This window comes from Macaca fascicularis, chromosome 16 (genome assembly GCF_037993035.2).
Source record: "Macaca fascicularis isolate 582-1 chromosome 16, T2T-MFA8v1.1".
Taxonomy (NCBI): domain Eukaryota; kingdom Metazoa; phylum Chordata; class Mammalia; order Primates; family Cercopithecidae; genus Macaca; species Macaca fascicularis.
In genome coordinates this window covers 15,536,645-15,558,829 of record NC_088390.1, presented here as the reverse complement: position 1 = coordinate 15,558,829, position 22,185 = coordinate 15,536,645, and the positions used below count along the sequence as shown (strand labels likewise).

General features: G+C 46.7%; 1 protein-coding gene across 4 annotated transcripts in view; it reads left to right on the top strand.

The window, feature by feature from the left end:
• The first annotated feature begins 1,012 nt into the window (after window positions 1-1,012).
• Window positions 1,013-22,185, top strand: part of CDRT4 (CMT1A duplicated region transcript 4) — a 74,236-nt gene continuing 53,063 nt past the window's right edge. For 2 of the 4 annotated variants that reach the window (XM_065532805.2, XM_015437672.4), the window contains exon 1: window positions 1,013-1,140. The gene's annotated coding sequence lies outside the window, so the exon portion shown is untranslated. Of the gene's footprint in view, window positions 1,337-22,185 lie in introns of all 4 variants that reach the window. The other 2 variants (XM_065532806.2, XM_045375319.3) reach the window with 1 other exon arrangement.

Here is a 22,185-nt window from a genome sequence, read left to right as displayed (position 1 = left end):
CATAATGAGGCAGCCAAACGAGACCAGGAGGGTTCTCTGCACCATGCTCCAACAATCTTCAGTCCCCGTTCACTGTTCATGTCTAGGACTGAGGAGTTCTAAAGCATATCACCTTTTGCCTCAAGGACTTTCTTTGAAACATGATCTTGCTCTGTCGCCCAGGCTGGAGTGCAGTGGCGTGGTCACAGCTCACTGCAGCTTCAACCTCCTGGGCTGAAGCGATCCTCCCATCTTGGCCTCCCAAGTAGCTGAGACCACAGGCGTGCCACTACACCTGGCGAATTTATTTTTATTTTAGTTTTTGTAGAGACAGGGTCTCGCCACATTGCCCAGGCTAGTCTGAAACTCTTGAGTTCAAGAGATCCTCCCGCTTCCGCCTTCCAAAGCGCTGGGATAACAGGCGTGAGCCGCTGCTCTGGCCATCCCTGGAGGATGTTTCATCAGGCAGACATTAATTGTTTCACCAGGATCACGGATCCGGCTCTTTACAGGAAACCTGCGCCCCGCCTTAGTCCTCCACCTCTTCGTGCGGCTCCAGGCAGCTGCCAACAGATGGCGCCCGCCCGCCTATTTCTCTCCCTGCGGCTTTTGGGCCCAGCGGGGAGGTGGGGGGAGTCCCAATTGCAGAGGAACTGGTGAGCCCGGGCCAAAATTTCTTCTGGCATCTGGAATGCATTAAAAACAACCCACAAATCTGAAGCTCCTCTTGGCGGGGGGAGAGAGAGAGAGGAGAGAGAGGAGAGAGGGAAGAGAGAGGAGAGACAGGGAGAGAGAGGGAGGAGAGAGGGAAGAGAGAGAAGACAGGGAGAGAGAGAGGAGAGAGAGAAGAGAGGGGAGAGAGGAGAGAGAGAGAGGAGACAGGGGAGAGAGTAGAGAGAGGAGAGAGAGAGAGAAAGGAGAGAGAGGAGAAAGAGAGAGGAGAGAGAGGAGAGAGGGAAGAGAGAGGAGGGACAGGGAGAGAGGGAGGAGAGAGAGAGAGCGGAGCGAGAGAGAACAAGAAACTTGAAAAACTAAGGGGAAAAGGGCGGAGGAGAGGCAGCAGCGCGGTCCCCGCAAGCGCTCGCTTTCCTGCATTGGCCGAGCAACCCCCAGCACGCCTGGTCTGCGGGGCAGGGCCGTGCGGCCCCAAGGAAGGATGCGGTGAGCCAGAGGGTTCCAGACAAAGGAGGGGATCCCCAAGGCTCCGGGCCAGCCAGTCCCTCTTTTACAGGCACCACAGTCCCTCCTAGGCGGGGACGAAGAGGGAAGGGGTGGAGGCCTCTACCCTCCCCTCTGCGTGTGGCTGTGTCCCTTTACAGAATGACAGGCTCCTACTTCCGAGGGCGGGGACTAATGGGTAAGGCTTAACAGATCCAGTTCCAGAAATTATCTGTGTTTTTTTTCAATCACCCTCTTGTGTCCCTCTCCCCCATTTAATTTCATCTTTTATCTTTTTCTGGGCCTTCGTAATGACAAGTAGTTTTATAGGTTGACCAGTTTTACTACTTAGTGTCTAACAGGCCCAGTGATGACACCGTTGAAGGAGGTCAGGGCGGGAAGGACATGGAGAGAGACTGGGGGGGCGGGTGATGAGGCCTGTGAGCTCCCTCCCGGGCAGTGCCTCAGTGGTGACCCCTCTCAGGCCTGGGGACTGAGATCTGGTTCTCCCTCCTCCTCTTGGAGCCAGGGGGCGCCTTCGTGACTAAGGAGGGAGAGGATCTGGCCTTGTGCAGCTCTGCCCACTGACAGGTCACACCTGTTCTCCAGCTGGGTGGCAGCTCCCTGAATCTGGCCAGTTTCTACTTTTTCACCTAACTCACATGATTTCCACTTCAATCCCACTACTGCTGGCTGCCCCACTGTGGACAACTTCATTAACCTCCGTTGCTCCTAAAGGCAGTCTTTTGATAGAAATGAGTGGCAGAAAAGGCTCAGAGCAACCAGGCCAGTCTCAGCCCACTTACTGCAGTTAGCCTCTCTGTTATGCCTCACTTTCCCCAAGGACTCTCTGAGGGGTGGCTATTAGTACTACAGCTCCTGAGTGAATACTGAGGCCAGTCCCACAAATGTGAGGTTCTCTTCTTTCCTCCGTGAGTCGTTGGGTGAAATAGAACTCTTGCTAATAGCTCACCAAGTCAATTAAAGATTGAGAAGGTAGGCATTGTGAATATGGGATTAAATAATGTCCAAGTGGTAGAATGAACTTCAAGAGAAATAGAGAGGAAAAGGATCTAGTGGTCATAGTGAATCCCAAGTTGAAATGAGTCAACAGGAAGGGACAGTGATGAATAAGAAGGGACAGTGGGAAAACCCTGACAGAAATGCTTTAGCTACATCCTGTACCTTCCCACTCTTATTAGAGGATGCTTGATTTTTGTTCTAAGAAATAGAAGGGAAATACATATTCTAGGTTCAACAAGTTATAAATTCCTTAAGGGCAGAAGTCTTTTGCATCTCTCACAAGGTTTAAAAATTAATAATTGTGGCCCGATGCAGTGGCTCACGCCTGTAATCCTAGCACTTTCGGAGGCCGAAGTGGGTGGATCATGAGGTCAGGAGTCCGAGACCAGCCTGGCCAACATGGCGAAAACCCATCTCTACTAAAAATACAAAGATTAGCCTGGTGTGGTGGCGCACGCCTGTAATCGCAGCTACTTGGGAGGCTGAGGCAGGAGAATTGCTTGAACCTGGGAGGCGGAGGTTGCAGTGAGCCGAGATCATGCCATTGCACTCCAGCTCTGGGCGACAGAGCAAGACTCTGTCTTGGGGTTAAAAAAAAAAAAAGAGCTTACAAGACATTTTCACACATGGTAATTTTTCAGCAAATTCTTAGTGGAAGAACGAATAAGTAAATTATACAATAAAAGTGATCTCACAAGTTCGAAGAGGTCAAATAGCAAGTCTACCATAATAATAAGCATTGCATGCATGGCCTGAATTGTCAAATCTTCCATGGCTGAGATCACTCACTTCCCCTCTTTATTTTCTTCCCATGTAACCTACCTCTCCTTGGCTTATGTAATTTTTCTCTCCTCCTGATGAAGCAGAGTGAGGTGTTAATAGCTGGGATTTGGAGTCAGGCAAGTCCTGACTCCCAGTTCGAATCCCAGTTGCTTCATTGATCTTGACCAAGTTGCTTATGTTCTGTTTTTTGTGCAGCAGTTCTGTTGTCTCTACAATGTTGGGGGGAGTGGGCTCTCCTGGGATAGCTATAAGGGTTAAGTAGGATGTGGGGGTGATAGAGCCTTGCAAAGTGTTCCAGGGTGGGCTGGTCATATTTCATAATATACCGCACAGCTTAACACTTTCTGCCCACCACATCCAATACAAATTGGCTGAAACAGGTGGTAACGTGCTGGGTTGATATGTAGGACAGTTTTTAAAAAATCAGACTGGGCCGGGTGTGGTGGCTCATGCCTGTAATCCCAGCACTTTGGGAGGCCTGGGCGGGCAAATCACGAGGTCAGGAGTTTGAGACCAGCCTGACCAATATGGTGAAACCCCATCTCTACTAAAAATACAAAAATTAGCCCATCGTGGTAGCGTGCACCTGTCATCCCAGCTACTCGCGAGGCTGAGGCAGGAATCGCTTGAACCCAGGAGGTGGAGGTTGCAGTGAACCAAGATTGTGCCACTGTACTCCAGCCTAGGCGACAGAGCGAGATGCCATCTCAGAAAAAAAAAAAAATCAGAATAGAAGCAGAGAAGGCACACAGCTGCTTCTTTCCTGGAGCTGGGACGATAGCCCAGGTTGGATCCCTGAACAAAATGTGGGCTCCGACCAGCAGAGGTTTTTCTCAGGAGAATTAATAGCCACCAGAGCAGGGAAGGTCTGTGACAGGGTTAGGGTGGCCTCTGTGATATTCACAGGCATCCTAGCATGTGGCAGAGACCGGCTTTTCATGTGTTAAAGGAGACCCCTGGGGCACCTGCATCTCTGAGGGCAAATTATAACCCCACATATCCTAGAGGAAGATTCGTCAGGGAGGAAGATTTGTCTGGAAAAAAGACTCAGCCTTGTTGAAGACACACAGAACTACCCAGAATTTCCTTGGGGGCTGGAGTCATAACATTTCTGAGCTACTTTTACTGTGGGGAAACTGAGTCACTGAGTGATTTGCTGGAGATCAAAGTTGTGGCAGGAGCGACACAAGAACACATGATCTGACAGAGTCTGTTTTCTTGCCCATGGACAGACTGTGGTCACGTTCAAAGGGGAGCCAGAACCGAGGTTGTTCACCCACTGGCTTAGAATATGATGCGGTGACAGTGGGGACAGTACCCTGGAGCCACCCACTGAGAGTTTTTCTACCTGGGTAAATTAGGTCCATTTGGCGTGGAGACCAGGACAAGTGGACTCCTTAGAAGGCAGCCCAAGGGGCTAGGGCATCAGAAGGGCCAGAGTGAGCCTGGAGGACCCAGCATACCACGGGGGCTGTTGCAGTGCTGGTGACTCTCGGAACCTGTTTCCAGGGCAGGCGAGTAGCTGAGCTTGTCCTGGGATGAAACAGGCATGAGCTCTGGGAGCAGTTGGGATGTGGGCAGGCCATGGCCATCTCTGTGGGGCTGACTTCTTCCCCGTTGTCATTCCAAGTTTAATCAAGGACAGGGACCAGCGTGAAAGGGGCTTCTCTGGGCATTGGGCGCTACCTGGGGTTTCTGAGTCCTCCATGCAGCAGTTGCTTCCTGAATGGCATGGCTGAGCTCCAATAGCCTGACTCTGCAAGCTCATTTTTCTTCACTCCCTTTTACCTTGTGCCCACCCTTCTATCCTGTCTGACTCTGCTTTCCCTGTACAGCCTCGCTCAGCCCCAGCCTGCTGCTCTTCTGCCCTGTCTTTACCTGGTGTGGAAAGCCTGCAGAGCTGGGAGTTGTCTCCCGTTTTCCCTCTAGGCCCAGCACAAGGTAGTGACGGACAGCACAGATTCTGGAGCCAGTGATGGACATCAAATTCCATATCTGACGCTGTGTGATTTGGGGCAGGTTACTCAGTCTCCGTGGGCTTCAGTTCATTTCCTCATCTGGAAAATGGGGATACTAATAGCATCTACATCACTGAATTTTTGTTGGATTTAATGAGTTAATGCGTGTAAACCGCTTAGCTGGTGCTGGACACAGGGTAAATTGTCAGTAATGCTAGCCCTTATTAACATCTTCCCATCTAGTCCTAAATCTGGCTCTCCTCAGGGAGTCCTGCTCTGTGGGAGAGGAATAGAGGCTGACAGGGTCAGTCTATGCCTAGTCTTCCAGGCTAGTAGTTTCCAAATGGGAAACCTTGCAGGATGCTCAGAAACTTTTCTGGGATATGGGGAGACTTGAATTTCTGTGTCAGGTTCACTAAACCTCATTGCCTTTTCCTCCCAAGCATGAGTTAGACTACATTTCCCAGCCTCCCTTGCTGGGACCACATGACTGCCTTTGGACGAATGGAGTCAGGGCAGCCTTGATGCCATAATGTTGCCCCTTCCAGGTCTAGGTCTTAAGTCCCCTTGCATCATGCAGGCCTCAAGTCTTGCTCTCTTTCTCCATTCTTTGGTTAAAAGAAGAGGATTCCAAGGCCTTAGAGGATGAAAGAGCCATGAGATAGAAAGACCCTGCATCCTCAAATGAATGCAAGGGGCCAACGCCCTCTCTACCAACCCCAACATGAGAAAGAAAGAAACTTTATTCTGTCAAGCCACTGAAATTTGGGAGATGTATTTGCTATAGTGATTCACCTGTACCATGTCACCTTCTATTAAAATTTATTTTAAAGGCCGGGCGCGGTGGCTCACGCCTGTAATCCCAGCACTTTAGGAGTCTGAGGCAGGCGGATCACGAGATCAAGAGATCTAGACCATCCTGGCTAACACGGTGAAACCCCGTCTCTACTAAAAATACAAAAAATTAGCTGGGTGTGGTGGTGGACACCTGTAGTCCCAGCTACTCGGGAGGCTGAGGCAGGAGAATGGCATGAACCCGGGAGGCAGAGCTTGCAGTGAACTGAGATTGCACCACTGCACTCCAGCCTGGGCAACGGAGTAAGACTCCATCTCAAAAAAAAAAAAAAAATTATTTAAAAAATACCATCTTTTAAAATTCCCTATCTTTGGCTATGTTTCTTTCTCTCTCTCTCTATATATATACACACACACACGTATTTTTTTTTATATATATATAGTGATTTCCAAATGTTTTGATCACATGTCATTAAAAAGTTTAACGTTCAAACTTTTTAATAACATGTGATCAAAACATTTGGAAACCACTGCTCCAGACTACTGGAACCAACTTAATTCTTCACTCGGGGGCCAGTGCCCACCTGAAGCCTCTTGTCCACTTACCACCTTCCAACTCACCCTGTTATGTTTTATTTCCTTGCTGTATCCTGCTGTCATATTGGAGAAAGTCAGTACTGGAAAAACAAACAGTGCCACCACTTTTTTTTTTTTTTTTTTTTTTTAAAGAATGATAGCAATGGATAAAAGCGGTCTGCACCAGGAATTAGAAGAACAGAGTTTTATTTTCAGTTTGAATTAACTTGGTAACAATGGGCGGGGCATATTGTCTTTGGGTGTCTGAGTCCTTATCTGCAGAATAAGGTCCCTAGACTGGATAATTTTGGAAGCACTTCTCAGTTCTAACATTTGATGAGCTCTGTAGTTGATTTCTGTGAGTGGGGTGTGTGCTTAATTTTGGGGTAAGCTTTAAAGGATGGCTCTAAAAATGATTGGAATTGTGTAGTTACGCCCTGTCCCCCTTGCCAGTAGAAAAGGACTTGCTTTGACTATAGCTATCACTTGTTGGGATTAACTTGCTGCTTTCTGGGAACTTACATCTGTATGGAAATTTCAAGATAGAACTTGTCTGAAACTGCTTATTTTCTTCTATTGAAAAGGATCCACAGGCTTCTCAGAACTCCATCTTCTTTTAACCACCTCCTCTTTCCAATTCCTGCCTTCACTCTGGTTTTTGTAAAGGAAATTCTAGTGCTTCTGAAGACCCCAACGCCCAAAGGATCTGTTCCAAGGAAATGTTCTGAATTACAGATGTTTGTTCTCAATGCTCTCCAAAAGTCTCTGAGGCCAAAGCACTTCTTGCATAGTCACTGAGCACATGCTTGTATGGTAGTTAGAATGAAAGTCTAGGCAAAAATCACTGTCCTCAGGTTTTGGTTTTTAATTGTCTGATGTTGGTGACTCCAGGGTAAGTATTTGCTCACTTGAGCTTTGCGCAATCTATAGAATAAAAATCCACGTTTTATTTTCAGCCTCTACATTTCTGCACAAATTTGATGTGTAGGGTGGGTGGGCGTGGGCTCGCATTTTCAAGCCTTGTAACTTGGCATTGCAAGAAAGGAAGCTTTGTTTATTATAATCAATATAGTATTACTATCATTGCTAGAGACTAGAGTCTCAATCCTGAGGTTCAGTTTCACCTGATACCAGAAAGCACAGTCTTACCCATTGAGCACTCAGTCACTTCAATACTTTTCTGCGTTTCTTTCTTAAATTTAAGTCTAGAATTCTTCTACCTCCCAGTGTCCTTCAGGAAAGGTATCTGAGTTCAGACACCTATTATCTAACACTGGGGCAGGGGTGGAGTGGGGTAGTGGTGAGAGATGTCAGTCATAGGGATGTAATAAATCTGCACAGGTACCCAGTGATGTGTCCTTATCCCTATCTGGTCTTGAGTCATGTGGTCCCCACTGTGTCTGCTTTGGCATCCTGGCCCTCGCAGCTCCATCCCTGCTCCCCTCTGTGCTACATGGGAGAACAAACATGTGGCTGCTCCCTAACCCTGAAGGGTGTGTGGGACTCTATGAGGTTACTTCAGGTTCAGAAGCCTGGGTACCCCATGCAGGATCGTCTGCTCCACTCTCCTGGTGGCTGGCCTCTTTCCCATTGTGGGGTGGAAATATTCTCACTTGAGATTAGAAGTTTCTTATGGAGGAGAGAAAGATGAAAGGGAAGCAAAACAGTTGTTAAAAGGTAAACTCAGGCAAGTTAAAATGTTAACACAGTTATGTGAGCATTCAGCAGTTCATGAACTGGGCAGCACCAGCACAGCAGGGGCTTCAGGAGAACTTTTCCTAAAGTGTTTAAGAAAGCAAGACGAAGAAAATATTTGATTGGTTAAAGTGGAGAGTCCCTAGATAGAGGTTAGTTGGCTGTTTCTGATTGGTTAGGCTTACATTTTGTTTCACTGCTTGCATTCAGTTGGGTTCTGATTTGCTTAATTAGGAACCCAAGATGCTGCAGCTGCCTCGGGCCTCCCAATTAATTATTTTAACACAGTTAAGCTTTGTTAGAAGGCCCCGCCCACCGCCCTCTCTCACAGGCTTAACTCCAAAGCACAAGGTTGGGAGGTGGATAAGAGAGGCCCAAGTGGCAGCAAGCCCACCTCTGAAGTCTATTCCCTCCCAGTGGGAATGTTGCTTTTGCCTTGAAAAATCCATCTTCAAAATATCAGTGTGGGCCGGGCGTGGTGGCTCACGCCTGTAATCCCAGCACTTTGGGAGGCTGAGGCAGGCGGATCACAAGGTCAGGAGATCGAGACCACGGTGAAACCCCGTCTGTACTAAAAATACAAAAAATTAGCCGGGCGTGGTGGCGGGTGCCTGTGGTCCCAGCTACTCAGGAGGCTGAGGCAGGAGAATGGTGTAAACCCGGGAGGCGGAGCTTGCAGTGAGCCGAGATTGCGCCACCACACTCCAGCCTGGGGGACAGAGCGAGACTCCATCTCAAAAAATAAAATAAAATAAAATAAAATATCAGTGTGATATATCACCCACGTTAAGCTATCTTGAAATGGTAAAAATGGCCTTTCCTGACATAACTTTCATCAAGAAAAAAATTGAACTTGAGTTCTCTTTTCAAAACCCCATGTGAGTACTTTTCCCTTTGAATAACTGCATTCTTCAGAGTGGGAAAGGAGAATCGTGAACTTGGGCTCCTTTCTTCACAAGAGAAATTTAAAAGATGAACTTTCAGTGACCACAATGTGACCGTATTCCCGGTTTTCATGATTTATTTCGACAGTCAGTTGTTGGGCTGACCTCTGCTAATCAAGCAGGCTGCACCAATATCTGGCTCGTCATCTTATGGAGGGCAAGATGCTTTCTGAGCTTCATGAATCAGACAGTAATCATTATCTTAGCTACAACAACCTCTCTTCTTCTACAGCATCAATTTTAAAAGAAAAAAAAGGTCTTCAAGCCCTTCGTTTATCATTTTCCCTCCTCCTCTCCTTTACCCCCCCATCTCTCTTCACACAGCTGATTCATATTCTGTGTATTCCTGGTTGAGATCAGAGTTTCTCACCTTCAGCACCACTGACATTTTGGGTCAGAAAATTCTTTGTGGCGGTTGGCTTTTTCACTGTAGGATTTTAGCAGATTTCCTGGCTTTGACACGCAGACACCAGCAGCACTCTCTTGTCCCTCTTCCTCTTTAGCTATAACAATGAAAAATATTTCTAGATTTAGCCAAATGTCCCCAGGGGGGCAAAATTGACCCCTGTTGAGAAGCACGGGCTTAGACAAATTACAAATGAAAACATCTGTGGTCACTGTCAGTAGTAAGTGCTCTTAGACTGATATTATAGTGTCCAACAATATCATCTGATAAAGGAATTTGCCTGTTAATAAATTAGAATAAAAGCCACCTGCTTTATTCTAAGCTCAACATTTATCACGGAGTCTCTTTTTCTGGCATTTTAGAAACAAGTGTGAACTGTTTTTGCTACTTGGGTATAATTTAGAAGATATGTCTATATTTTGGTCTCTTCTTTCAGTGACCAAATTAACGAGCTTTTTTCCTGGTAAGTATTATTTTGCACTTGTTCTATAGAAAATTAATTGACTTCCCAGGGAGTTATTTAATGGAATTTTTTTTTTTTTTTTTTTTTGAGACGGAGTCTCGCTCTGTCACCCAGGCTGGAGTGCAGTGGCCGGATCTCAGCTCACTGCAAGCTCCGCCTCCCGGGTTTACGCCATTCTCCTGCCTCAGCCTCCCGAGTAGCTGGGACTACAGGCGCCCGCCACCTCGCCCGGCTAGTTTTTTTTTTGTATTTCTTAATAGAGACGGGGTTTCACCATGTTAGTCAGGATGGTCTCGATCTCCTGACCTCGTGATCCGCCCGTCTCGGCCTCCCAAAGTGCTGGGATTACAGGCTTGAGCCACCGCGCCCGGCCTAATGGAATTTTTAAACTAACAATCCACTGGAGATAGGAGTGGATCATTGTTCCAATGATATTCAATCATAAGAGATAAATTGTCATAATTCCTATACAATTTTTTATTTTATTTTTTTGAGACAGAGTCTTGCTGTGTTGCCCAGGCTGGAATGCAGTGGCATAATCTCCTCTCACTGAAAGCTCTGCCTCCCAGGTTCATGCCATTCTCCTGCCTCAGCTTCCCATGTAGCTGAGATTACAGGTGTCTGCCACCACGCCCAGCTAATTTTTTGTATTTTTAGTAGAGATGGGGTTTCACCATGTTAGCCAGGATGGTCTCGATCTCCTGACCTTGTGATCCACCCGCCTCGGACTCCCAAAGTGCTGGGATTACAGGCGTGAGCCACTGTGCCCAGCCCATTCCTATACAATTGTTTTTGGCAGTGTGTAGGAAATTCCAGGACACATAAATTCTCAGTCTGTGTTCCCATGGAGGTCATATGTACCATAATGATTGTTATGTTATTCAAATATGTAGCTTATATTTCTATTATATTTATTGTGGTATTCTGAGTATATACTCTGTCACTGCTTTCATCACTATTTTTTAGTGATATTTAAAATAAAACATTTAAAAACCCATTCATTTTGTGATTTGAGGCTATCCCATGAGACAACAGTAAGTAATAATAACAAAAGAAAATTTAAATAATATAAGCAATAACATGCAAATCAGGAGAAAATGGTGGTTGAGAAATTATACTGTATCAGATGAATGCTGGCCAAGGTGAATAATAATGCAGTTCGTGTAACTTGTGCCGAGGCTTTAGATGTAATAAGTTAGCTTGTAAGAACTACTGGGTGCAGCCGGGTGCGGTGGCTCACGCCTGTAATCCCAGCACTTTGGGAGACCGAGGCGGGCTGATCACGAGGTCAGGAGATCGAGACCACCCTGGCTAACACGGTGATACCCCGTCTCTACTAAAAATACAAAAAAATTAGCCAGGTGTGGTGGTGGGTGCCCGTAGTCCCAGCTACTCGGGAGGCTGAGGCAGGAGAACGGCGTGAACCCAGAACGGCGTGAACCCGGGAGGCAGAGAAAGGAAGGGAGGGAGGGAGAGAGAAAGGGAGGGAAAGAGAAGGGGAGAGAGAGGAAGACAGAGAGGAAGGGAGAGAGGAGGGAGCAAGAAAGGAAGGGAGGGAGGGAGAGAGAGAGTGAAGGATGGAGAGACAGAAAGAAAAAGAGGAAGAGAGGGAGGGAGGGAGGGAGAGAGGAAGGGAGAAATGAGGGAGAGACAGAGGAAGGGAGGGAGGAAAAGAGGAAGAGAGAGAGGGAGACAGGGAGAAAGAGAGAGGGAGGGAGAAAGGAAGAAAAAGAGGAAGAGACGGGGTGGGTGAGGGAGAAAGGGCGGAGTAAGAGAGAGAGAGAAGGAGGGTAGGAGAGAGAGGGAGGGAGGGAGAGAAGGGGACTGAGAAAATCACTTGCTCTGGTCTCTTCATCCCCTTATAAGGGCACTAATCCCCTTCCTCAGGCTCCAGCCTCATGACCTAATGACCTCCCGAAGGCCCACCTCCTAATACCAGGAATATTGGTGGTTTCCACACCCATGTAAGAAAGACTCAGTTAGTGCTGTTAACATTAATTTCGATGAGAATGACAGACCCCAAGATAGACAGTATTGCAAATGCCTATGAGTTCCTTCTCCAGGCTACACAGCAGGCTCCTTGAGGGCAGCAGCAGGTTTCCGGATCCCTGTGAGTCTCCCCAGTGCTCCCAGCACAGGGCTCTGTCCCAAAGCAGACGAAGCTCTTGGCATGACAGGGTGAGACTGTGTGGCGTTTCTGTTCTGGCTGCCTGTGCCACTGGAGATTCACTTTCACCAAAGAGTGAAGCCCAGAGTTGAAATGCAGACAGACAGGTCCACAATGGCCAGCCCCTGTGGGGTTTAGCTGCACAAATCCATTCTTTTGACAAAGACTGGTGCTCCCAGGGCATAGCACAGTTCAGCAATGGAAGCTGACCCCCCGCGGTGGCCCTGGCAGCAGCCTGGGGCAGGCTGTGCACGCCATGCCTTGCTCTCTGGGAGGGCACAAGGTGGTGCTTTCTGGTCAGCAGCTGTTCCTCTTCCAGCTGATTAGCTTCTAACCTAGAACCAGGCTTGGACTGGGGGGCAGGGGGGAGGTAGTCTGCTCCTTCCTGTGACAAGTCTCCAAGAACACACCTGTCTTCATGTCCCTTGGCCCTGCTTGCTGTCTGATCAGTCCAGGACTCCACCCACGTTCACGTCCATCTCTGGGAGTTTGGGGGTCCTTCTGTGGGGGGCTTGAACATCGCTTCTCCTTTGGGTGACTCCCCATTGCCCTGCCCTAGAAGGAGCAGGATTGTAATTGATGGTTTTCTATCTGAAGCACAGGTACGTCTTGGGGAAATGGGGATGTGAAAAATAGAAGTAGTCTCATTTAAGAACTGTTTCATTTTGTGTCCATTTTTGAAAAGTTTTACTGAAGGATGTACAGCATTGGTTAGGAGGATGGTTTGGGTGTGGTTCTAGGGGACGACCTGCTGCTGGGAGACCTGGGTGGCAGAAACAGCAGCTGTAGCGATAGTGGGATTATGATGATGATGATGATGATGATGATAACATCTATTGCACACCTACTGTCTCAAAGTTGAGTAAATATACTCATTAATTCCCCACAATCCTACCGTCATCTTTCTTTGACAATTGAGGAAATAAAGACCTGAGAGGTTGAGAGGCTTGTCCAATGTCACGGACTGTAAAGTCAAGATGCCAGGCATTACTCTTGGCTACAGGACCTTAGAGAAGAAGCTCAAGGTGGTGGTCTCTATAGTTGAGAAATCAAAGATGGATTGGTTGACTCCCAGATGCTTTTTTTTTTTTTTTTGCTCTAGCAAATGTTGACAAATTTAGCCCAAGCTGCCTCCTTACATATTTTAAGTTCCACCTAAACATTCCGCTGTGCAGATGGTAACCTTACTGGATGTGTGCAGAGATTGTAACCGAGGCTTGTAGCAAGTAGCCCAGTGTCAGCCGATCAGAGCAGCTGAGTGTCGGCCAATCACAGGCGATCAACTGCCCAAACTGTGTTCAAATCAGGCAAACACGGAGCTGTAAGCAGCCCAGCTGTTTCTGTACCTCACTTCCGTTTTCTGTGGGTCACTTTCTTTTTCTGTCTACAAATCCTCTCTGACCATGCGCCAGAGTCACTGCGGGGGCCTGAGTCTGTCTAATTCTTGAATATTTTTTTGCTCAATTAACTCTGTTACATTTATCTAAAGTGTTTTTTTTAAACACAAATATTCTCTTATACTCTCTGAAAGTCCTTTTATTTAGGCCAAACCCTAAAAAATATGCATGAAGTGGAATCTTCTCTCTGTGCTTCTTCCCTTTCCACAACTCTCACTAGTCTTACTCCAGCCCCTGAAGGGAACCGGTGCCTTTGCATAATTTACTTTTATTTTTGCTTCCATAAGAAATCTCTTGGATTCTTCCCTTATACCAAGCAGTAAATGCATGAGAAAAGGTTGGAGCATTTCTTTTCTATGTAATGATGAAATGACAGGCAGCAGCCAGCAGGTAGTAGCAAATAAACGTCTAGCATCATTCCAGTTTTAAAACGTCTGTTTCTCCAAAGGTTTCCCATCCTGCCCCCATCCCCAGTTAGGAGTATGAGAACAGTAAGGCCTAGACAGGGGCCTCAACTATCATTATGAGTTGTCTGTAGACCTGGACCAGTGTTCAGGTCTCCGGATCCTCCATCAGGAAATCACAGGGTGGGGTGAGTAACGTGAAACCGGCTTCCACCCTGGGATGTCAGATTCCTGGCATGGGGTGATGCAGGGGGCTTGGAACATTCCAGAGGAAACAAAAGCGAGATGAGTAGAGACAAAGAGCTGTGAACATCAGGTTCCAAACGCATGGCTGAGGGTGTTGGAAAACTTCCCAGGGGTGGTGGCTGCCCAGGTCAAAGGACACCAACAGGAAATGCAAAGTCTCGGGGTCCCCGGGCTAGCAGGAAGCTTTGCCTCTAGGCCGTGGTGCTTGCAGGGCCTCTATGCTTCGAAGAGCCAGCCTGAGGTGACTCAGATTTCCTGAGAAGCCTCTTATCACAGCCAGCACAGACATCTGCGCCTTTCCTCGCCTAAGATGTCACCAGCTCAGGACCACTCCCTGCCCCAGCCAGATCAATGGGCCTTTCACGGCTCCTGAGGGTGGATCCTAGGATTGCCCCTGTGACGAGTGCTCAGATGACTGCCTCTCTAGGATTTCTGTTTGTTTCTGCTTTGCTGTCTTCCCTCCACCCAGAAGCTCCCGAATGTCCAGGAAGAATTGACTAATTCTCCCCCTGAGTTTCTTGCCTACAGGACAAATGGAGCCATTGCTGTAACAACCTTATTTTCCACTAAGTCAGAATAAGAGGCCTGGACAGAAAGAGGGTGACTGATGAGGCACAATCACCAAGTATTCTAAATCAGCCTTATGAATGTGCTCTGTGGATATGGTTTGCTCTGTGGTTTTGGGGGGTGCGAATCACACTCAAGGTGTCCCTGACTCGACTCACCAGTATTCTACAAACTTACTACAAACCTCTCAAAGGATCATCTTGGAAGACACTAGCAAGGGCATGAACAATCCCCTCTGACGTTGCTGGCTGGTGGTGGAGACCACGGAGCCTTCCTATGTGAGATTGTACTATATGCACTAGAACGTTTTGAAAGATAGTTCTCTGCAGGCCGGGCACAGTGGCTGACGCCTGTAATCTCAGCACTTTGGGAGACTGAGGCGGGTGGATCATGAGGTCAAGAGATCGCGATCATCCTGGCCAACATGGTGAAACCCTGTCTCTACTAAAAATACAAAAATTAGCTGGGCGTGATGGCAGGCGCCTGTAGTCCCAGCTACTCAGGAGGCTGAGGCAGGAGAACGGCGTGAACCCGCGAGGCGGAGCTTGCAATGAGCTGAGATTGTGCCACTGCACTCCAGCCTGGCCATAGAGCAAGACTCTTCTCAAAAAAAAAAAAAAAAAGAAAAAAGAGAAATAGTTCTTTGCAAATAGATATCCTAAGGGTTATTCTTTTTAAGTTGATCTTTAGTCTTAGAGCTGTGAAGGATCCCTACAATTCTTCCACTTTAGAATTGAGGAACTAGAGTTTTGGAAGAGTTAGGTGATTGACCTAAACCTTTATAATGCTAGTGACATTGTTAAAACTCAAATGTAAGCTTCCTGACTGTCAATCTGGGGTGCTTTCCACTCCCCACAACCCCCACAGCAGATGGACCCTCTTCCCACAGAGAAGGCAGTTTTTATTTTCCAAACAGCTCCTTTGCCAACCAGTAAGTTAATAGAAGATGCCAGACTCAATATGACACCATCATAGCCAGGCCAGGTTAATTCCAAATACCAGGTCCTCTGCAGTGGTTCACTCTTGTAATGTCAGTGCTTTGGGAGACTGAGGCAGGAGGATGGCTTGAGGCCAGGATTTTGAGACCAGCCTGGGCAGCACAGTGAGACCCCCTCCTCTACAATTTTTTTTTTTTTTTTTAATTAGCTAGAGTGAGCTATGATTGTGCCACTGCACTCCAGCCTGGGCAAGTAAACAAGATCCTATCTTTAAAAAAAATAAAAATTAAATTAAAAAACAGCCTTTTAAAGAAATTCCAAAGATAGAGAAAGAGAACAGCTATGAAAAAGACACCCAAGATCCTCACCCCTAAGTTTCCGGGGACTTTCTGTCCCTAGGCAGAGATACTGAGAAGAGGAAGCGGAAAGGATGCTACGTGAAGCTCTTTGCCGGCCTGCTTGCTGGGCGGCTCGCCCCAAGAAGGGAGGCCCACCTGCCTCCAAAGTGGCAGTTCCAGGGCATAAACATTCCCAGAGCCCAGCATCACACCATGCCCTTGGGAAACCCACGTGGAGGAGGCCCCATTGCTGCACCCGAGGGGCTTGCAGTCTGGTGTTGAAGACATCTCAGCAGTTGATGACAGCTGGATCAATGACCATGATAAGAGCTTTCATCATACATGGGATGTTCTGTAGAAACACAGGGGAATGAGGTGCTGAGAGTAGACAAGGCTTTGCAGATAGGGCACAAGTAGGACTGGCTTGTGAAGCATGGGTAGGGTTTCTACAGGTGGAGGAGGGGAGAGGATTCCAGCAGCTTGGGCTGGAGAGAGTTGGAGATGCTTGCTGCACAGCCAAGAGTCCTGTCTGATGGGGGCGACGTCCCTGGGACTTGTTCCTTCGAACTCAAGTCCTTGGAGATGAGCCACTGAAAGAGGAGGTTCTGGGGTCAAATATGTCAGGGTGGGCAGTCCACTATCTGGCCTTCTTAGAGTTCCACGATGTGCAAATCTTACTGCAGGCTCTTAGCAAACCAAACCAAACAGGACACAACCTGTTTAACCATTTTTAAGCACAGGGAATCCTCTCTTTTTGTTTCAGAGAACATCTCCTTTCATCTTGGGGAGTCAGGACTCCACTGGATTCATTTTGGCCTAGGGCAGCAGAAAGGAAGGGGAGGAACAGCTTTGACTCTGGAAAAGCCGGGGCCTGCTAAGGAGTTTAGGATTGCATCCCACAGGCAGTGGGAGCAGTCGTAGGACTTTTTCTCCTTATATGACATTTTTTCCTGACTACCTAAGTAATGTATATTCATTGTACAAAATTTGCAAGGCCCCAAAACCCCCTAAACAACAACCTCAGAAAAGAAATCTGGTTGCCCATAAGGCAGTGCCCAGAAATAACCACATACCCACTGAAGGTAAATGTCTATTGAGTGCCTTCTGGGTGCTGGCCTCTGTTCTAGGTCCTGTGGATTCAACAATGAACACACCCCATGAAAATTTCCAGCCTTGTGCAAGTTACCTTCTAGTTGGGGTTGCAGGTAATAGACAAAATGAATACTCATCTAGTGGCCTGAATAATGAGAAGGACAACAAAGAAATATGAAGCAAGCAAATAATTGGGGAGTGTATACCACCACCATGGGCAGGTGTGGGCTGCCAGGAGGGCTGCTTTGGCAAGTGACAAGGTGATGTTTGGATGATGACTTGAGAGAGGTAAAGTAGTGACATATGTCATAGTAGTGACATATGTCATAGTTATGACATAGATAAATGGAGGGAGAAGGAGGAGCAGGTGCAAAGAGTTGAGTCTGGAGTGTGCATGTTTGAGGCACAACAGGGAGGCTATGGTGGCTGGGGCAGGAGGAGCCAGGAGGGGGAGAGTAGGAGAAGTGAAGATCAGACATTGGGAAGACAGCGTCGGTAGGATGTGAGGCTTTGAATGATGAGGCTTCTGTCTGAATGGTAGGGGGAGCCAGGGCAGAGTTTTAAAATAGCTCTGCAGTGGTCCCTCCCCTTATTGACAATTTTGCTTTCCATAGTTTGAGTTACAAGCCATCAAATGTGGTCCAAAAATATAAAATGGAAAATTCCAGAAATAACTCAAATTTTAAATTGTACCTTTCAGCCACTTAGTAGCTGACTCAGTTATCAAATTCACTGTGGCGGCATCACAGTGCACGTGTTCAAGGAACCCTTATTTTACTTAGTTATGGTCCCATGGTGCAAGAGTGGCAGTGCTGGTAATTCAGATATGCCAAAAAGAAGCCATAAAGTGCTTCCTTCAAGTGAAAAAGTGAAAGTTGTCAACTTAATAAAGAGAGAAAAAAATCATCTGCTGAGGTTGCTAAGATCTACAGTAAGAACGAATCTTCTTCAAGCCTGTAATCCCAGCACTTTGGGAGGCCAAGGCGGGCGGATCATGAGGTCAAGAGATTGAGACCATCCTGGCCAACATGGTGAAACCCCATCTCTACTAAAAATACAAAAATTAGCTGGGCATGGTGGCGCATGCCTATAATCCCAACTACTTGGGATGCTGAGGTAGGAGAATCACTTGAACCCGGGAGGCGGAGGTTGTAGTGAGCCGAGATCACACTATTGCACTCTAGCCTGGGTGACAGAGCGAGACTCTGTCTCAAACAAAACAAAACAAAACAAAACAAAACAAAACACAACGAACCTTCTATCTGTGAAAATGTGAAATTGTGAATCAGGAAAAATAAATTCCTACTAGTTTTGCTATCGCAACTCAAACTGCAAAAGTATGGCCATGGTATATGATAAGTGCTTAGTTAAGATGGAAAAGGCATTATATTTGTGGGTAGAAGACATGAACAGAAACACGTTCTACTTTCTGACTAATGGCAATCAGGTTCGGTGCTATCCACAGTTTCAGGAATCCACTGGCAGTCTTAGAATGTAACCCCTGTGGATAAGTCGGGACTACTATATGGAGATAGAATTCATGTACCATAAGTTCACTCATGCACAGTGTACCATTCAGTGGTGGTTAGTATATTCATAGAGTTATGTAAACATCAACGTTGTGTAAATTCAGAAACTTCATCCCTATTAATAGTCACACCCATTCCTCTCTCCCCTAACCCTTGACAACTGTCAATCCACTTTCTGTCTGCAGATTTGCTTATGCTGGTCATATCATGTAAATGGACCACAGGATATAGGGTCTTTTATTGACAAATATGATCTTATTATATGGATGTACCACATCTGCATGCCCCTTGTAGGGTTTGAACAGAGGAGTGGTGGGATCTGATTTTGATGGGACTGCTATGCCTGCTGTGTGGAGAAAAATGGAGATTGGCAAGTGTGGAACCAGGGAGGCTGGTTAGGAGGCTGCTGAAATGTAGCTGAGGATATTTTGGGCCTGGATAATAGCAGTGGAGGTGGTAAAGAGTGTCATGTTAGAGCACCCCAGGACTCAGCCCTGGTTTCTCTTCTCTATCTATATATACTTCCTAGATGACCTCACCCAGTCTCTAAGTTTTAAATGTCTTCTTGCAATGGACTGAATGCTAGTGTGGTAGGAGTTATTAAGACATTATTTTAGGGCCGAGCGCAGCAGCTCACGCCTGTAATCCTAGCACTTTGAGAGGCCGAAGCTGGCGGATCACTTGAGGTTAGGAGTTAGAAACCAGCCTGGCCAACATGGTGAAACTCTGTCTCTACTAAAAGTACAAAAAAATTAACCAGGTATAGTGGTGGGTGCCTGTAATCCCAGCTACTTGGGAGGCTGAGGCGGGAGAATTGCTTGAACCCAGGAGGTGGAGGTTGCAGTGGGCCAAGATTGCACCACTCTAGCCTGGGCACAGAGTGAGAATTAGTCTCAAAAAAAAAAAAAAAAAAAAAAAAAAAAAAAAGGCCTGGCACGGTGGCTCACGCCTGTAATCCCAACACTTTGGGAGGCTAAGGCAGGCAGATCACGAGATCAGGAGATTGAGACCATCCTGGTTAACACGGTGAAACCCCGTCTCTACTAAAAATACTAAAAATTAGTAGTGAGCCAAGATCGTGTCACTGCACTCCAGCCTGGGCGACAGAGTGAGACTGTGTCTCAAAAAAAAAAAAAAAAAGAAAAAAAAAAAAAATTTAGGCAGATAGAGAGGAAAAGGGGTCTTTGGAAAATTTTCATTTTTAAAGCAGCTCCAGAAACATTTCTTGTCTAACAGAAAAGTATTGGCTCTTAGACCTGGGTCAGCAACCTTTGATAGACAAATGCCAGTCATTAGAAGCTGGGTGCACCCAAACATGGCGATTCCCACCCTTGTCCTCTTGCCCTTGCCCCAGCATGTGCCTAGCAGCATGGCCGCCCCCACATATCCCCACGTGTGTAGAACATCATGGCGCCCTTCATTTGCATGTTAAAAGGCAAGGGTGGGAGGGCCAGCTTTTTCATTGGGCTACGTGAACGACATGCCTGGTCAAACCAATCCCCTGAGCCCTGTGCAAATCAGCACCACCTCCTCCAGCCTACTCATAAAACTGGCCGGTATCCGTAGCACTTCGGGTCTCCTCTTTCAGTTTTGACCCCTCTCCCTCTGTCTCTGTACAGGGGAGCCTCTTCCTCTGCCTTCTCCCTTCTTTCTTGCCTGTCAAACTCTCTGCTCCTGAAAACCACTCCACGTGTGTCTGTGCTGTTTTATCTAATTCAACGTGAGACAAGAGCTCTGGTGTTCCTCCACTCATTGAAGCTGTATCACTAGTGTTCCTCCTAAATCTATATGTTGAATTCCTCATCAGGAGCTGGGGCCTTTGGGAGGTGATTAACTCATAAAGATAGCACCCTCATGAATGGGATTAGTGCCCTTATGAGAGGGACCCCAGAGGGCTCTCTTGCCCACTTTCTGCAACAAGAAGTCAGTAGTCTGTAGCCTGGAAAAGAGCTCTCACCAGAATCACGCTGGCACCCTGATCTCAGACTTCAGGCTTCTAGAACTGTGGGAAATGTATGTCTGTTATTTATAAATCTCCTGGGCTGTGGTGTTTTGTTATAGGAGATGAAGACACTTCTATATATGAATGACTCACAACTTCATCTCTGCCACCCATATGTCCTTAGCTGCTTACTTCTTCTTGCTTGACCTCTCTACTCACCAAATCTCTGGTAGACACTACTTTTCTAGGCTCCTTGGCTGGGCTATGAATTAAACTGACATAAGACAGAATAGCAGGAGAAAAACCACGTTTAATTATGTATGTACACATGGGAGTCCCACAAAATATGAGACTAGAGAGGTGAAGTGATTGAAGCTTGTATAGCATCCTCCGCTACAGAAAGGAATAGGGACTTGGGACTTCTGGGGGGCAGTGGCAGAACAAGTTATGGGAGGGTGAGGGGAGGAAATGTATGGCAAATAAAGATGGTCTTGTTAAACGTCTCTCAGGTAATAAACGTTGCCTGGGAGGAGCCCTCAGAAGAGTAAGTGATGGTCTGTCAGTGCTGGTGTCAATCTTATCTCCTTTCCTTTGTTCTTCCCTGGTTGATGAGATTCCTGGGGAAGGAATTCATGACAACTGAATTCCTTTTGGAGGATCTGTCCTTAGGCAGATAAGGGGAGCTCAGAGAAAGCCTCTGCCTGCATCTGCTGCTCCCCAAATGCCCCCAGTTCAAAGTAATCAGCACACCAAAGCATCAGCTTTCAGAGTGGCATTTCCTGAACTGCTTCACCTCACATTTGATGCATTCCAAACGGAACTCCTAATCCAATCCCACCCCAAATCTGCTCTCCCTGCATCCTTTCTTGTTTCCATTGATTTCAAGTCAACCCTTCCAGTTACTCAGGCCGAAAACATTGCAGTCATCTTTGATTCCTCTCTCTCTCACATCCCACATCCAATTCATCCAGAAATTTGTCAGTCTCATCTTCAACATACCTAGAACAGAACCATTATCATCCCTTGCTTGAATCAGTGCAAATATTCTTAAATGATCTTCTTCCTTCGTCCTTCGCAAGGGACCAAAGAAATCCTTTAAAAATGCAAGTCAGGTCATGCCGCTCTTCTGCTCAAAACTCTGCAACAATTCCCCATATCATTCAAGTTGAGTGCAAGTCCACACATTGGCCTGTAAAACTCTATGTGAGTTGGCTTCCTGTGACCTTGGACCTCACCTCTCACTCTTTTCCCTCCTTGCTTTCTCTGTTTCAGCTGCTTGGCCTCGTTGCTATTCCTTGAACTTTCCAGGCACTTCTCCGTCTCAAGGCCTTTGCACAAGCTGTTCTCTCTGCCTGGAACACTCTTCTCTCTGATACCCATATGGCTATTCCAGCTCATTTTTAAAAGATACTTATTTCACTGTTCCTTTTTAATGAAGCATACTATATTTTGCCTACCAAACATCACAAACTGGACACTTTCCTGAAGTTGCTTGACATTTTCTTTTCTCGTAGAGCAGTACCTTTAATATCCTATATAATTTACATTTTAGGTTTGTATTTTATCAACTATTTCCCCTTGCTGGGGAAATATAAACTCCATAAGAGCCAGGATCATTATATGTTTTATTTCTAGCTACTAGTATGGTGCCTGGCACGTAATTGTCACTCATGAGGTATGAATGACTCAATAAATGAATTTGTCACATGGATATTTACATAAATGCCACCACATAACATATTAGACATTTAAATCATTTATTCAATAAATATTGAGTAAACATAT